The sequence below is a fragment of the Falco biarmicus genome, chromosome 13 (genome assembly GCF_023638135.1).
Source record: "Falco biarmicus isolate bFalBia1 chromosome 13, bFalBia1.pri, whole genome shotgun sequence".
NCBI classification, from domain to species: Eukaryota; Metazoa; Chordata; class Aves; order Falconiformes; family Falconidae; genus Falco; species Falco biarmicus.
Genome location: NC_079300.1, coordinates 20,273,958 through 20,290,546, shown reverse-complemented (window position 1 = coordinate 20,290,546; position 16,589 = coordinate 20,273,958).

Genomic DNA, 16,589 nt, shown 5'->3' with positions numbered 1-16,589 from the left:
TTAAAATAGGATGACTTTAATATCAATTAAATAAAAAAAAACCTTTGAGTGAAGAAAGAAAAAAATCTTTAAAAGAAACACAAGTGTTTGTTTCAGAAAATTCTCTAATTTGTAAGGAAGTGGGTCTGCTTTTAAAACACCTTGGATCTCTTGCCATGTGTGGATCAATTTATATGAGGAGAGGCTGAGCAGGCTCAGTCCTAAGACTGCATCAGCTTCTGGACCACACAGCTGGACCAGGGAGACCTGCGGGATGCAGTCAGCATGAGCACTAGGAAATCTGATGGAAAAGACAAACCTGTGGGGAGCTAGCAGCACTTCTGGAAGCAGAACCAGCAGTTAAAAAGAAGAAACCTGTGCTGAGGGCACTTCTGGAAGCAGAACCAGCAGTTAAAAAGAAGAAACCTGTGCTGAGGAAAGCTGACGGGCTGCCAGCCGGGCAGGGTGGAGATGTTCCAGGTGGCTATGCCCCTCCTGCAGAGATGCACAAGTATAAAGGCACATAAACCACGGCTAGGTGCAGCAGAGGAACGTAGGTCAAGGTCCTTGCTTGGCTGTACACTTGAACTGGGTACTTGACTTACAAGACTGACGGTATTTAAAATCCAGATCTGAGTTCTGGTCTGCTCTGGAAATGAGCCCAAGCTACAAAGCAGAATTCCAGCTCTAGCTCATACGTGAACCTCTCTGAGGACCTTGTATTTATGATTCAGCCCTTTTCTAGCAATGACCTACATGCCAAAGAAAACCTCTACATTTTTAAGCCAGGCTTTCAAGCACACTTGCTGAATCTCTATTTCAACATAGTTCGTGGTGTTTTGGAGGAGGTGACAAACTCTCATGTCTTTAAGTGCCTTCTGCCACATTTAAAGTTAGATAAAACACCAAGTGCCCAGGAATCCATTCAGACTCTTTCAGGTAGTTTTTAGCAATAAGGATGGACAGTGACTCAGTGGCCAAGGAGAGGAAATGAGTCATGAAGCAGCATCTCTCCTTACTGAGCCGGAGTGCCTATGCTGAGCCCGGGCCTCCGAGTGCTAAAGTGATTGGATTATATTTCTGCTGCATTTTCTGAAAAGAGCTGATGAGATAAAGCTGGAGGGGAGAGCTCTGAATGCTACCCTTGGAGAGTCAGGGCTCTCCGCACACTGCCAGGGCTACCCTTTTGCCTAAGGGGTACACAGCCTGCATCAGTGATGTCCACGGCTGGTGGCACCCACTTTCTTAAAACTATAGAAAACAGAGCTGGAACAGGCCTCTAGACGTCATACGGTCCTCCTCTCTCCTGCACAATATTATGTGAAATAATTAATTAATATAATCTAAATTAGTTCTTTGGGACCAGGAAAAGCAATGCAGACATCCTGAAAAACAGGAAATCTCAAGACAACGCTCTCTTGCATAAGACATGTAGGTCGCTCCCCCTACCCCCTGCCCCCGAGCATGTTGTAATACAGACAGACAAGAATTTAGGGCACCATCGTTCCCTATACTCTGAAAAAAACCCAAGCAAAACCATCAGCACGCATTCACTTGGGAACAGTAAGTTCGTCTTTCTGTGCCCAGTTAATCCACCTGCACTCCTTCCAGCCTCATTACCCATGCTGCACAAGTCAATCCCGTGTTTTAGTATCAAGATCAGATCTGGTTTAGCTCACTTTTCCACAGGACCCAATACAGCCTCGCTCTGCTGGGGGAGATGGCTCAGAACATATCAAGCTCTTGCTCAGTTGCTTCCAGGCATCTTCCACTGAAAACCTTCCCCAGGAGGGACGGGGGTAACCTGTCACCTGCCAGCTTAGCTTAGTTTAAAGGATGACTGTTAAAGAAAAAAAACAACCCTAGTAACTTAAAGTGCTGACTGATTTTTTGGAAAAAAAAAAAAAAAAATGGTCATTTTTTTCAGCAGCTCTAAATTCTCCTAACCATGTAATTTGCTACTATACTTACCAATCCACATATAGCTGCATCTGATATTTATGTACAGTCAGGCTCCATTTAGCCAGGGAAATGCCACTACATGGAAGGAAGCCATCTGTTCCAAAACAGTCAGGTTGACCTTGTTTTCCAGTAGGCTGGGATCTAAGGCAAAGGCACGTCTTCGTGTCTCTGAGGAGACAAAGTGCCATGCTCTCGAAATGCAGAACAGCTTCGTGGGGACGCTCAGAATCCCTGTCACACGGCACGGAAGGACAGGGCTCGCAACAGGCAACATCAGGCTGCTGGAGCAGGGGGTGCAACAAGTATTGCCATCTTTACAAGCACTGGCTCGAGCCATGACCCACTCTGAGGATGCCTGCTAGCCACTCCTGGGAAGCAGGGAGTAGTTACTAACCGCGCCAAAGTCAGAACTGCTCTCCTGCCCGGGGTACCCTTATCCCGAACCCGGGCTCTTCCCGCGGTGTGCCTGAGCCCATCCAGGTACACAGCCCAGGGATTCGCTCATCGCCCCTGCGCAGGGACGGGGGCTAGGTGGTAAATCCGCAAAGCTAGTGCCCTGCTGAGCACATACCAGAACTTTTTATACACTTTGAACAACTGTTTACAACTACATTTAGTCACACTTAATTCTCGTGGGTTCTCACAAGCCTGGTCTCCATATAAAGGTACCGTGGGGCTCTGACGGGGATCTTCTACTGTGCTAATTAGGATAGCTCACGCATAGTTCCAGTACTTTTCTGTTTAGTCTCATTAACCATTTGGTTCTCCTTGAGCATATCTTGTGCCCCAGCTTGACATATTTATGGTGCCGGTTCCTTCTCCCAAGGCCATGTTTTGTCAACTGGTTGTAAGGATTTAACTAACATCTTCTGGTTTTCAAATTCTGTCTTGTTTTTCACTATAGATACTTAATCTTTTGGTTTTCCCCTCTCTTTCTTAGCACAAATAATTCTTACATCAGTACCATACCTGTGAGAGCAGCTTGTGGCTGAGGCATTGGAGTCATCTGCCATGCTGGCTTACACGGGACGCAGAGCCCTTTGTAAATCACGCGGCGCAGGATCAAAGATGGAAGCTGGAAGACAAATTTATTCCTGACCTTTGAAGAAAACAAACCTATCCTTCAGGCATGGGCGAACAGGCATCTCTTTAAAGTTTCAAACTTTTTAAATTTAACTTTAGAAACTATTCTTTTTCTTATAAAAGAAACACAAAACAGAAACATCACAACCCAATCTTTGAGTGCTCTGTCAATAATTAATAATGACACGTCGAATGTAACAGGCTATGGCATTACAAGAACTCCCTGACGCTTTGCCATGTAAGACATTGATTGCTGCCCTGGAGCGCCAGCAGGTTCAAGGACTCTAGACGAACTCTCGAGCTCTCCCGAACACAAACCAAGAGGCCAGAAGCAAGGGAAGAAATCTGATTATTTGATCAACAACCAGTTGTGCTTTTTCCTGCCCCACAACGCTGCGATGGCTAATGAGCACCAAGGCAGGCAAGCAGACAGGCTTGCGCTCTGATGAGAGCCCCGGGGGGGGTGGGGATACCCACCCTTCAGTGTCACAGGATTGGTACTTAGCCCCAGACACCGGCCTGAGACCACGATTCATGTGAAAACCCAATGGACGATTTCTGGTTACTGTTGACCTAGGCTGGTGAAAAGTTCCAGAGCCCATCCTTTAATCACAGATGGTTTTGGTCCCTTGTGTTAATCTTTCTCCAATTATTATTTTTCCAGACCTACTCACACTTTTTTTACTGGGTACAGAGAACAAGAGATTAAATGGCTGGCTGAATCAGTTATTTAAAAAAGAAAACAACAACCAACTACACTTACTTTGCAATTAGGAGAAAAAAACGTGGCTGAAGAACAAGGAAAATTTTCAAACTTGTTTTTAAACCTACCAGCCCTTCCCTCCAGCCACAGGGATGGCAGAGCAAAGGCCTTGAGCTGTCTTCACCCACATGGCAAGGACTCCAGGAGAGGGAAAGCAGAGGCTCCCAAGTGCTCAGGATTACGTGCAGGCTTAGGCTTTGGTGTCCCAGAAGATTTCTTGTTGCTGATTGCTTCTCAGTTTTGTAACACAACTCACATGGGCAATTTCTCTGGGTGGCTTTTAATAACCTCCTCAGGCTTTATTGCCTTCCTGTACCCACGTCTTTCCAGAAATCCTTTTCTTTTTTAATATGATGTTTGACTACACAATGCACCTGATTTCTCAGGGAACAATAACTCTTCAGTAGGACCCTTTTTAATGAGCAACTGGAAAAAAGCATCTTTTGTAGAATCAACATCTGACGCAAGGCCTCAGAAACAGTGTTCTTTTTAGATTTTAACTGCCTTCCTCCTTTGGATTTTGTTTTATTCTCATAGTTCATAAGCTCCTGTTTGATTTTCTCTGTTTTCAATACTCAACTTTTCAACAGCAAGTTTGCTCTTAAAGATGACCTTCATTATTATTGTATGCCATACAAAATATGCCCTATGTGCAAGCAACACAATTTGCTTTGCTGATACCTTTCTCCCTCCAGCATAAATAACCACCCTAAACCGTGATATTCAAGCTGGGCTCTGTCCAATGTCCCAGGCTCAGCAGCTCATGATGCTGGAGAATTAAAATCTCAGAATATCTGGAGTTATTAGCAAAGCTAGGTATACTTATAATGTCATTAATTTATTAGAATCACAGCTTTCAATATTCAAGTTTCTCCAAGCCTTAAAATTAATAGGAACTGGAATATGGAATCTCAAAGGCTCAAAAGGCAGAAGTCACACAAGAAGAGCTCCAGGAAGGATGTGCCGCAGGACTAAAGTTACGAAACAACCATCCTTGGGCATCCTATTTCTCAGGCTGTGATTCTATGGGAAGATACGTGGTTCATGATCTCTGATCGCTCAGGACGGGGTATATAAACATCCTCTCACTGCCAACATCTGTACATCGAGCTCTACCACTGTCAAATCAACGCAAACCTCACTTCCTTCTGGTCACACCTTCCACGGGTTTGCATGAGCAACACTACCCACTGCAACACGGCAATGATCTGAAAAGCTGGATACAACTCATGCATGTGCAACTTCTTCAGTGCTTCTGTCCTGCCATGAGAGGTCTGAAATTTTCCCTCCCGTGTCCCCTGGTAGATATCAGGTCACCCTCGAGAAAAGGGCACAGCATTACTGGTTTCCTCATCCTGCTCTCCCACTTCAGTCCCAGTTTGCTCCCAGTCTCTCCATAGCTAGTCTCCTGTGCTGTGTGACGACCCAGGTACACTTCCCATCTCTCATTTACTTACAGGCAGCACACAAACCTTAACTCCAAATTCACAGCACTGACACATTAGCTATCCTGGTCCCAGCACCTACTACTTCTCAGGCTCATCTCTGGTCCCCTGGGGAAAGACCCAGCCCAGTTGCCCTCTGAACTCCTCAGCGGGGACCTCCTGCTTTCTCCACCAATGCCAATTCCTCCAGGTTTGCTAAGAAGTCTTTCCAACATTCCTCTGGCCTTCATTTAGCTCTGCTTCTGCTGCTCTTCAGAAAAGCTACAGCTCAGCTTCTTGTTTAGTCCACCACTTTCCTCATCCTTCTGGATCTGGGTTCCCAGCTCAGGACAGTCAGCCTGTTGCCCACATCCCAGAATTCAACACTGCTTCCCCCATAAAATTTTTAGGTATCATCTCTGCTGGTCCTTCACTGTCCCCCTAACTATCTAAAGAGCCACCCCCCTCTCATACCCTTCCCGGAGGCACGTACCTGCTCAGGGAGGGAGGGCAACTCTTCTGAAAGGGCCCACACTGGCCATCGCATCTGCAGACCGAGAAGCAGGCTCTGGAAACCATCTCATTACAGAAACTGCAAATCATCAGCTATTGCATTTCTAGGACAGCTCTCTCTTCCACAGTGGGGGTATTTGTTTTCATCTATCAACATTTTTTTCCATCTGTCAAGAATAGCGCAGCCAATTGAATAAGTGCATTTTACTCTGGTAAGAAGCTTTAGAATTTGGGGCTAATGTGCGTATGGAGAAGGTGATTTCATCAGTTAAACTTTTCTACTTAGCAATTCAAGAAAGTAAATCCACAGCAAATTGGCCACAGTGCTGAAAGATGAAAACCATACGCCATTTTCAACAAATTATTTAAAAATTTACTTTTCCAATGGCTGAGGCTAATTAGGTTCTGCCTACACGTTGGTGGGGATATCGTAAATCCATGAAAACAATGCCCAAAACCAGAAAGGTTCTTCAGACTCAAATTGTTCCACAGCATGGGGGCTTTTTCTCATTATTTCTCTGTCAGGCAGAGTAACAACTGGCTTATATCTATATAAGTATTCTACTATATACTCACTGGCATTATATAGGTAATTCAGGTAAATGTCTGTAAGCAATCCCACTCCCCTAACAGTCCCAGCACTCCAACTGGGTAGGTGAAGTTTAAAGCTAGATTTAAACTTTGTCAAAGCCAAGTGGCATGCCTCTCTTCTAAGGCAGCTTCAGGGGACCGCTCAGGGGACAGGGATGCTTTGGCAGTAAAACTGCCCACCTTATTCTGCCTCCGAGTAAGAGGCAGCAGCTCCTCATCCAAGACACTTAAACAACCTAGAAGACGAAGAGTTGAGCAGTGAATAATTCACCATGCAAGAATTTATACAGTTTGGACCTTGGCTGAAATAAGATTCCTACTCATCCAAAGCAGAATCTAATGAACTCTCTGATCATTGCATGTTGGCAACTGAAATTTAAAGCTCATCACACCAAGAATGAGTGCAACGTATCTGGTCAAGATACTGATTCAGCATTAACCAAAATGATGGAGTCATCCTCAGAAGGTGTATATGAGCAGGAGAACCATCAGTGAACAAACCTGGACAACTCTGCTTCCTTTGAGAATACATGACTTTAGGCTAAGAGAGGTGCCAGATCTTCAGCCTTCCAGTAAAATTCATGTCTTGCCCTATCAAGGGCATTTGCTTCCCCAAGAACTCTCTTCTAGAAGACACGAGTATGGCTGAAGTGGTTGCAGCAAATGAGATGTAGCTGACGGTCAGAGCTGCATTACATAAGCTTTGCATGAAATTGTTAAATCACGTATATGCTTGACTAATACCAATAACTATCCAAAAGCTATTTACAGTCGTATCAATGAGATCATTGTCCTCCTCCCTCACTTCCCAATACCTGGATTCTAGCAGATCCAGGTAAATCAACTGCATCTTCATAATGAAAACAGAAATTCAATTATTCACAAGCATTCCCCTTGAGCTTTCTCTGGGCTTTTTGTGAATGATTAACAGAGCAGCTGCTCCAGACAGCACTCTCAATCCCTGCCTGCTGGCCTGTTAAAAGCAGTGACTCATCAGCACATGACGTCAAACCCTTCTCTCCTCTGAAATGGCAGGAAGGAGGTTTCATTAAAAAGATAAAAAAAGGTATCAACATAACAGCCTGAACTTCCTCCCAAACACACGGGGCTTGGTCAGGGGTCATCTCCGCTGCTGCTGCTGCCGCCTGGAGACTTACACCACGCGTATGCACCAACAGCTCCTTCAAAGGGTAAACTTTTCTGTTGAATACTAACAGCATAAAACGTACTTCCTCAGGCAAGCTGATCTATTAGATACCGACTCAAAAATCACAACAAAACCCCAACATCGGGCCTTTTGGTACACCCTGCTTGTGCATCTCGCAGGAACGCCTCCCTGCTCAGCAGAGCCTGGCAGGGCAGCGAGCACCCTGCCTTAGCTCTCCCCACGCTCCGAGCCAGGTGGGAGTACTTTCACAAGACGTTTACACAACCCAAAGTAGCTGTTAAGCAGTTCTTGAAATTGCCCAAATACTACATCTCAGTTAACACCTGATAAGGGTCCCCAAACGGACCTGGAGAGAAGCATCAAGTCCAGTACGGCCAAATTCATGACCGCCGCTGCATCCATGCCTCGCTAAGGTTGCGCTGAAATGTGCAGACATGAAAAAAATCATACATGAACACGGCCACAATTCCCAGTCTTTGTGAAGAAACCTGGGCCCAGTGCCATGAAAGTTAGAAGCAGAAGAAATAGTCGAGAAAGGGGCTGTTTCTGGAGTTACTAATTCAGATTTTCACGGTCAGACGGACACACTGCATTTTACCCAGAAAAATCTGCAAGACAATGGCAAGGGGAACAAACCAGGTAAATTGAGATTTAGCTCTTACATGGGATTAATTACTAGCATCTGTGATATTTTATTTTCTCTGCTAGCTTTAGGCTGCAGAGGCAGGAGAGCCTCCTCAGAGCCCAGCTCCCGCGGCAGCGCATCCCAGGAAGCAGCTGCTCACTCTTCAGCTGCGAGCAGCAGTGGCAGGGGACCGGAGATATATTTAGCTCTGTTCCTGCTGCCTGGAGGGCAGCATCGCTTCCAGCCCACCACTCCTGACTTCCCCAGTGCAGGGATGGAAGTAGAAATACTGCTGTTAGCCCAGTCTCCTCACCAAAGGCAGTCAATTAGGGAGTAAAGTGGAGGTTTGGGAAGACAGTGTGGCAATGGGGGGGTCATCCACACACCTGGGGTTTGTGCCAGAGCTGGAAAATGCTCCTTGAGTAGGGCAGCGCTCCCACCTGCGCTCCTTCCCACCACACGTGGTCAGGCCACAGGTGATGGGAAAGCCCAAGGATGACTGAAATGACTGACGAAACATATATAACATAGCAGGGGCAGAAAAACCAGTGATACACAGGCCGAGAGTTACCATGACACGAATCTCTGCCCAACACATTTTTCTATCAAAAGAAAAAAACCTAAATAAACATCATGTCATTTTGCAGAAATGGGTTTACTGTCTGACCTTTTGGCTCTGTTAGTGTTAGCCTTGACTTGGTCTGATTGCTTATTTTTCTATGGGGTCTCTGTCTACCTGCAGCATGAATCAGAAGTTGTTTTCCCACAGATGTGCAGCAAAGTGATGGAAAGTGCACAGCAGAAATGCCCCCTGGGTATCCGAGTTAACTCTGGACAGCCAAGCACGCTAAAATGGGAGTGCAAATACTCTTACTGCTTATCTTTCTAGAATCAATTAGCAACAAAGCGCTAACAGACTTGAACACTGCACATGCCTCATTATCTCAAGTTTAGACCCTAAACAACATCTCAATTTGAAAAAGCCCCTAGCTGCCACCTTACCCAGCCACCCTGGCCCACGGTGCCAGGCAAAGCTCATCGGAGCCAGACCAAGCGCTGTGATTACTTCAGCAGGAGGACTGGGGAATACAATACCAGAAACGCGGTCATCCCTCAAACAAGGCTTTCCAAAAGACTTTGCATTCTTGGCAGAAACAAACACCAAAGGAGAGGAGAGGAAAAGGTCGCAGAAGCACCAGCAGCAGGAGCTGGAGGCTGAGCAGAACGTGGCTCCTGGGCTCCGGCTGCTCCACCTCCCCTGGTGAGACAGACCCTGCCGTTCCCTCTGGGAAGTCAGTTAAAAGTGAGTGGAGAAAGGAAGAGATGGGAGATGAAGGGGAGTTTATGCAAGAGCAGACAGCGGAAAAGGAAAGGAAGAAAAATGAGATTGGAGGAAACCTGGAACGGTTGCAAAAAGGTGGTAATGAGAGTATGGGCGGAGCAGCCCATGCAGAAAGAGTTGAAAGCTACGGGTAATGCTACCGACACCATTCCTCTCCGAATGCAGTGAAGACTACATCTGGAAGGGCGTCTCTCTTTCTTATTCCTCCCTCTTGCAGAAAATCTCCCCCCCTCACCCCCCAGGGCGGGTCACCCTCTCTTTGCCCTGCTCCCCACTCCCACGGGGATGCTGAAAGCAGGAGAGGCTGCCATCCCTCCCGCCACCGCCACTGGCTGGCACTGAGCACTTCCCTAATGCTCTTGGCAGCCATCCCTGACTAAGGGATCTCCTGCTTCCCCAGGCTGTGCAAAGGGGAAGCGTCGTGCCAGAGCCCTGGAGGACCCCCCTCCTTCTGGCCAGGATCACCCTGGAGCAGGAAGGGAGCAGTAAGCACTTTCCCTCCTGTTTACTGGTGCCGCACTGTTACTGCTTGGCCTCACATATACAGCCTTTCGCCGCTGCAGAAAGGCATTATTTAAAAAACAAAAAAGACAGAAAACCCCTCAACAACCACGTATTTGCCATCAGTACCATCTTGTAAGCAAATATGGTCTATGTATCTGCATCAAGGAACAGAAGGAAAACTGAGGCTCTCCCCCCTTTCTAAGCATCCTTTTGCTTTTCTGTTTTCCCTTTTACCAGAGTAATCTGGGAATATTCAGGGTCTCAGATTTTTCCCATTCTTTAGGAGAGAACTGGGTGCTCCAACGCAGCTGTAATATTTGGGATGACCTCATTAGCACAGGCTGCACAGGCTGCTTTGCCCGTTAGCGTGTGGCAGGACAGGTCAACCATCAGCAAACCCTTGTGTCTCCCAGCCCACTCCTCCATTCCTCCTGCTGTCCCCGAGGATTTAATTTCCCATTTCTTCTGGAAGCTAATGCAACGGCTTGGGGCACCGTTTGGGCAGTTATATGCTGAACAGGGCTAACCCAGCTGCCATGCTCTCTCAGGGATCAGCTGTCTCCATGTGCTTTTAGCCCTTCCATGCAGTGAAACACTAACAATTCAGGGTAAAAGCATTTGGATACTTTTTTTTCAAGGCTGAGTCCTACATGGAGCACAGCCATGTCTTATTAAACCACACGACCAAGCTCTAGTTCAGCCCTTGCAGTTGCAAGGTGGGATGCTCTGCAGGCCCTGGGCACGAAGCACCAGCACCAGCGACTCCTGCCCAGGGCTGCCCGGCACCAACCCCACCTGCACAGCGCTTTCAGGGTCTGCTGCAGGCTGCACACCCTGCCCTCAGGACAGGCACAGCAGTGCGAGTGCAGCTCCTCTCCTCCACGGGCACCAGGCTGAGCTCCCACACCCACCCGCAGGACAGATGTGCCCAGCTGTGCCTGCCTCGGCACACCTGCAGCACATCACTGACTGCCCCAGCCCTGCTCACCCCAGCACTCCAGCAGAGAAGCCAGGCAAGGTGGAAAACACCCCTTTTGTAATGCCTCACTTCACTGTTTGCCATGGCTTCAACACACACCCAGTTTCGTAATTTCAAGTTTCCCCTCCCCTCCAGAAGACCCCTGCCTGTCCTAGGTGAGCTCTTCTGCGGCTTTCCAGCTGGAAAATGTGTCAAACCCTCCCACCCACAGCCATCACCTGTTGGAATTCAAACAGGCTTTCCTTCTCATTAATTTTATCTCAAAGCATGACTCCGCAGTTGTAATAATGAAGGGAGCTCCCCTTTTTCTACATCTGAAAAAACCCAGCTGTTTCCGCAGTGCTGAGCCCGTCAGGCAGGGGGATTAATTCAAACCTCAAACACGAAGGTAGCTGGGCTGAAGCAGCCCGAGCGATCCTACACGCTTGGAACAGAGGACACCCCGCAGCGCCTGCTGAATACAGGCCTCGTGCACAGCTGTTACGAGCAGTTACAGCGTGTAAGAACAGAGGAGAAAGAGAAAGGAATTATGCTTCTGGGTTTCATCGGTTTAGTTGCTATTTACCTTTTCTGACCACCTACCAAGGACTAGGGTTCATGCAACAGAATCAAGGTTAAAGCCACCCATACTGAAGGCACAGCTGTCCTTGTGCTCCACCACTCAGAACCCCCTAAACCCTAAAAGGCTGCTGCAAAGAGAAACATAACATAACGAAGGTATTTCTGTATCTATGCTCGGTATCACAAGTAGTACTGGGCTTATGTTGCAGTGAAGGAGCTGGCATTAGGAAGAGCATTTCAGCACGGGGGGAGGGGCTAGATTCAGGACAGACGATCCAAGAACGTTTTGGGATCTCCACCAGAGGCTGATTTAAAGAAGTTAGGAAAACATCACTCAGGTACAATCTAAGTGCAGCTGATCCTGCCTGGGACACAAGGATGAAAATATTTCTTGAGGTCCTAGTCTTTCCACTCTTAATCCAGGCTTAAAGATAAATACTAGATTATACATCATGACATAACGTTTTTGACATACTGGTTATTTTCATCATCATTCAGGCAGAACTGTCACGCTAAATGTTGCGGTTTCCTCACAGTAACCCAATGAGAATGAATCAATGTTTTATTATTGTATTTAAAAACAATTTAAAATATGTCATTGCCCTCTGCAGTACCTTTTTTACCAACAGAACGCTCTGTGTCAGTCCTTGCCAAACAAGAACGGATTACCCAAGCCAGTTTTTCCTCTGAGAACAAGGACCACCTTGTCACCGACAACAGACACCAGAAAAAATCCTCCTTCGCCCCAAATGCAGCTGTCAGCTCACAAACCCAGCCAGTTCTTTGTTCTTTTTCCCAGAATATTCCTTTCTTGCTGCATTGTCACAGTGCTCTTTCAGAGCTGTTATCCAGCATAATACTCACCCAGGACCACGTCCCAAGCCCTCTCAAGAAATAGAAAAGAACATATTCTTTCACCTGAAACTTCTCTGAAGATGTTCCTCTGTGATTTGTCATTGTCAGCTCTGCTCAGCCACGCTGACTCCTCGCTGTTAGCTTCCAGAAGGACCCCGAATCGTGATCTCCACAAGGCAGGGAGACTTACACAGCTGCTGGCAATTTATTCATGCAGGAGCCTGGTCCAGAGAGCAGCTGAAATCCGCAGCAAGCTCTAATGAATTTGTCAGCCTGTGTAACTAAGGATTCTACATTCAGTAGTGTTTTTTTACAACAGACAGACAAAATTCACCTTTGTAGGAAAAAACCATCAGCACTCTCTTCTCCACTGCAGAACATGGTGTGTAACGATACACACCGGATTTGGAGCATAAAGCTCCAGAAAAGAGGAAAATTCTCAGCAAAAATTCTACAGAGATGACAGAAGGGTAAAATAAACTTTACCATACCTTCCCTATGTTCCCCCCTCTGCCGCGTACCATACCTTCCCTATGTTCCCCCCTCTGCCGAGCTTCCTTTCAGCACTAGAGACCAGCAATCCTCCCACACTGATAAACAGGGGTAACCAGATTTTTCCACATGGCTATGTACACAGAAATGTTCCCCACCTCATATACTTGGACTATCTTTAAAACATACAGCTACAACCAAAGTCAAAAATCCTCAGCTGAATGACTATCCCCCCTTACTGGGGCATTCCAGACCAGCCACATGTTTGCTTTCAGTGTGTTCTTTCCATGAAAGTTGGACAAATTTTGTAGTGTACTGGGAAAGAGGACAGCAAATAAGATGCTATTTATTTCTAGACAGCCAAAGAATTAGCTCCGAACTATTTTACAGCGTTCTTTGTATGAAAACATGTGGTTACAAGAGCTGCTAAATAAGTAAATAAAAAGACAAGGTTAACTGGACTAGACAACAGAACTTGAAATAACTGTAATTTATGATAATGTATATTGCTGGTTTTCCTTAGGGTTTGCTGAACAATAGTTTCAAGAACAGCTTCTTCCCTTCCCTTAGCCTGGGTCTCATTAGTCATGTTCCAAGGCAACAGGTTTCCATGACAGCAAACATTAAGTTTTGCAGTGCAACCCTTTAAACTAAGCTTTCGCTACTATACTTCAACCTAGCCCAGCTATCTTCACGGTAGAAAAAAAAAAAAACTACCCTGAAAAATCCTAACAGACATTTAACTCAACAGATATCTTATTTGTACTATCATCTTGCTGAGGAACACAGATGATGTTGAATGTAGCAGGAATGTCATCAAATTCCCCAGAAGGATGCTTTTACCTGGTCTGAGCTCACAAGTTCTTGGCAACCATCTAAAGCAAAAATATAATGATGTAAGCTGATGATGCAGACTCCATGCTCACAAAGGCATCAGACAGAGTTAATAAAAATCCCACCACAGGGATTAACTGCAGAACTGAGACCTTTGGGTTTACTCATTTTGTGCAGGGTGAGAGCAACATCTCACTCAGGCAGTAGCTGTGCTAACAAACATTTTCAAATGCATTTTCAGTGGAGTAGAATGTCACAGACAGACACAGACAGGAGTTTTCTCTATGAACTAGATTGAGCCTTGTTATTTTGCGGGGACTGCTGATTGAACGTCTCTGGGTATCTTTGAAAGCCTCACTCACACTGTTAAATTCTTCTAATCTTCCCTTATAAACCAATCCCTCCTGACCCCTAATGTACTGTTATTGCACACTGTATTACTCCAACGCAGCACAGTGCTACACAGAGGATAAAAAAAACGTGTTCTCTATTGAAAGGACTGTAAAATAAATTACAAAATAGCAATTCATCTTTTCATAAGTACAGCATTACTCTGTCCAACATAAATTCAGACAGAGAACCATACCTAGACTATACAGTAAGTTTCCGACCTGGGTTTCTGAAAGCACATGGGTTTTTTGTAGGAGCAGCCAGGGGAGGTGTTGAAGATTCACTTTCAGTGGCTTTTTGTTAAACAAAGGCTGATAGGAGGTAACCAAGGTAACCTAAATGCCAAATGTCCTACAGTTATTTGTAAGAATTGACACCTTTTAATGAGCCACAACACTCAGAAATGCATAATGAAAACAGAAACAGAAATTGTAAGAATTCATGAATCCTGTGAGATCCTGCCACTCTTGCCTCTCACACAAGATGATTTGTCATACTTTCAATATCCCTTTTGACATTATTACACTTATTTTTATCCCAGTCTGTCTGTCTCTCTTTAATTGTCATGGTATGTTCAAAGATGTCACAACTCAAGAGTTGCAAATAGTTGCGTGACAGATAACCAGCCCTGTCACAACTGGTAAGCAGTAAGATCAGCGTAAGAATCCTCCAGGCAGAGATGCTAACAAGGAAATAAAAAAGCTTTTTGTTAGATGCAGCTGGCAAAAGCAAGGATGGCAATCAAGGCTAGCAACATGACCACAATTAATGGTTATTTTAGTAACTGGAATTTTGCAAACTAGGACATGCGCTTGAAGCTTGTCAGCGAGGTCAGAGTTTAGATAACCACAAAAGATGTTGGTGAGATCAGGAAAGCTGTTAAGGCACCTGTTTTCTAACACTTTTTTTTAATTATAATTTCATGAAGTAATCTTAGAAAACTTTACATTGAGCATCGCCTAGAATAGTCAGGCAAGTTGAAAATAGAAACATCAACAGCAAACACAAATTAAACGGGCATTAAATGAGAGATTCGTGAACATATACAAAGAGATATGTATCTCCTCCTTTAAGAAAAATCAAAGAACTAAGACACTGAGAGCCAACCATCTTCTGATGAGCTATACTCCACAGTGCACTAACCTATGTAGAGTCCCGTCAATGGCAATGGAGTTCCACAAAGATGGAGGCACAGGGATTTTGACACAGTGACCTAAAGGTAACCTGTAAATAACTGGGTTTCACTTGGGCCTTTTCATTTTTGGACTTTTTCCCTTTGGAGAAAGAACTGAGCTGAACTGCCACTGTAACACCGCTTAGGTGAGTGACCCCTGCCTCACTGAAGGTTGTAAAAAGTATAAATACAAGTTTTATGTTTCCATCCAATCTGTTCTTAAGTGTGCTATACATACAGGCTGACACTTGCAAAAGTCACATTAAGTAACGCTCAACTGCCTACTTTGTGTAGGCAAAAGTAACAGGAAGATGTAGATGCTGCTTAGAGCAAGAATATAATTCAGCAGTTCTTTGGAGTGCTTAACACATGCTTTTCATCCCACTTTGTAGCACAAAGGTGGCTGGCACAGCAGGCATGCCATACTCAATGACCTTGTGCAGTAGGGCAAGGCAACCATACTAATTCTCTCACACTTCTCAAGCTGACATTGGATACATCAGTTTGACAATACTATTTATTTCAGATGCTAGAATTGATATGGTTGGCATAAGTAATCCTAGCTAATGTATTATTCTTTTCCATAAGGAACTCTTCTCTATTTGAAATGAGAGAGAAAGAAGTCCTACAGCTCTTAGAATGACTGAAAAAAACCAGGCTTATGGTATCGTTATTCATACCAAGAGATCTTCTTTTTAGAACTCCTATTTTGATAATACTCCACAATTCAAGCAACATGACAGTTATAAGAGTCAGAGAATCACAGCGTGGCTCCAAAAGAAAAAGAGTAAAAGCAAATGAAACTACTGATGATTTCACTGAATAGAAGTCACTTATAAAAGCAAAGAGCAAAAAGAGCCTCTTTGCACATTCTGAAGTGGCTTCATAATCAATTAAACACTCTACTTCAAAAAACTTAATTTCAAACCATGCGAAAATAATATACAACTCATACAATTTCATTAATTTACTATTAAATGGAATGTCTTCAGAGCTATTAAAAGCCCTTCAGCAATTTCACTATTTTTTCAATGCTGAAAGTATGCCTTTGACATCAATACAGAGAAAACAGATGGATAAAGTAATTTTTAAAAAGAGCAGCACAATGCTATGAACCAGTTTGTCACAGTTTTACTAACAGACCAGATAACACAGGCAGAAAAGTGGGCTGAGAATTAGCAAAGTTGTCACGTTGTCTCAAAGTGCTCCCACCCTCCAAAAAGAACCCCCAAAACCCTTCCCCCCAGGAAGATACAGACAGACAGGAGAGAAAGGAGCAATGAAAAAATCAGAACAAGCATGCAGGACACTTAAAGATCAGAAAAAACCCTAAAGGAAAATACTGACTGT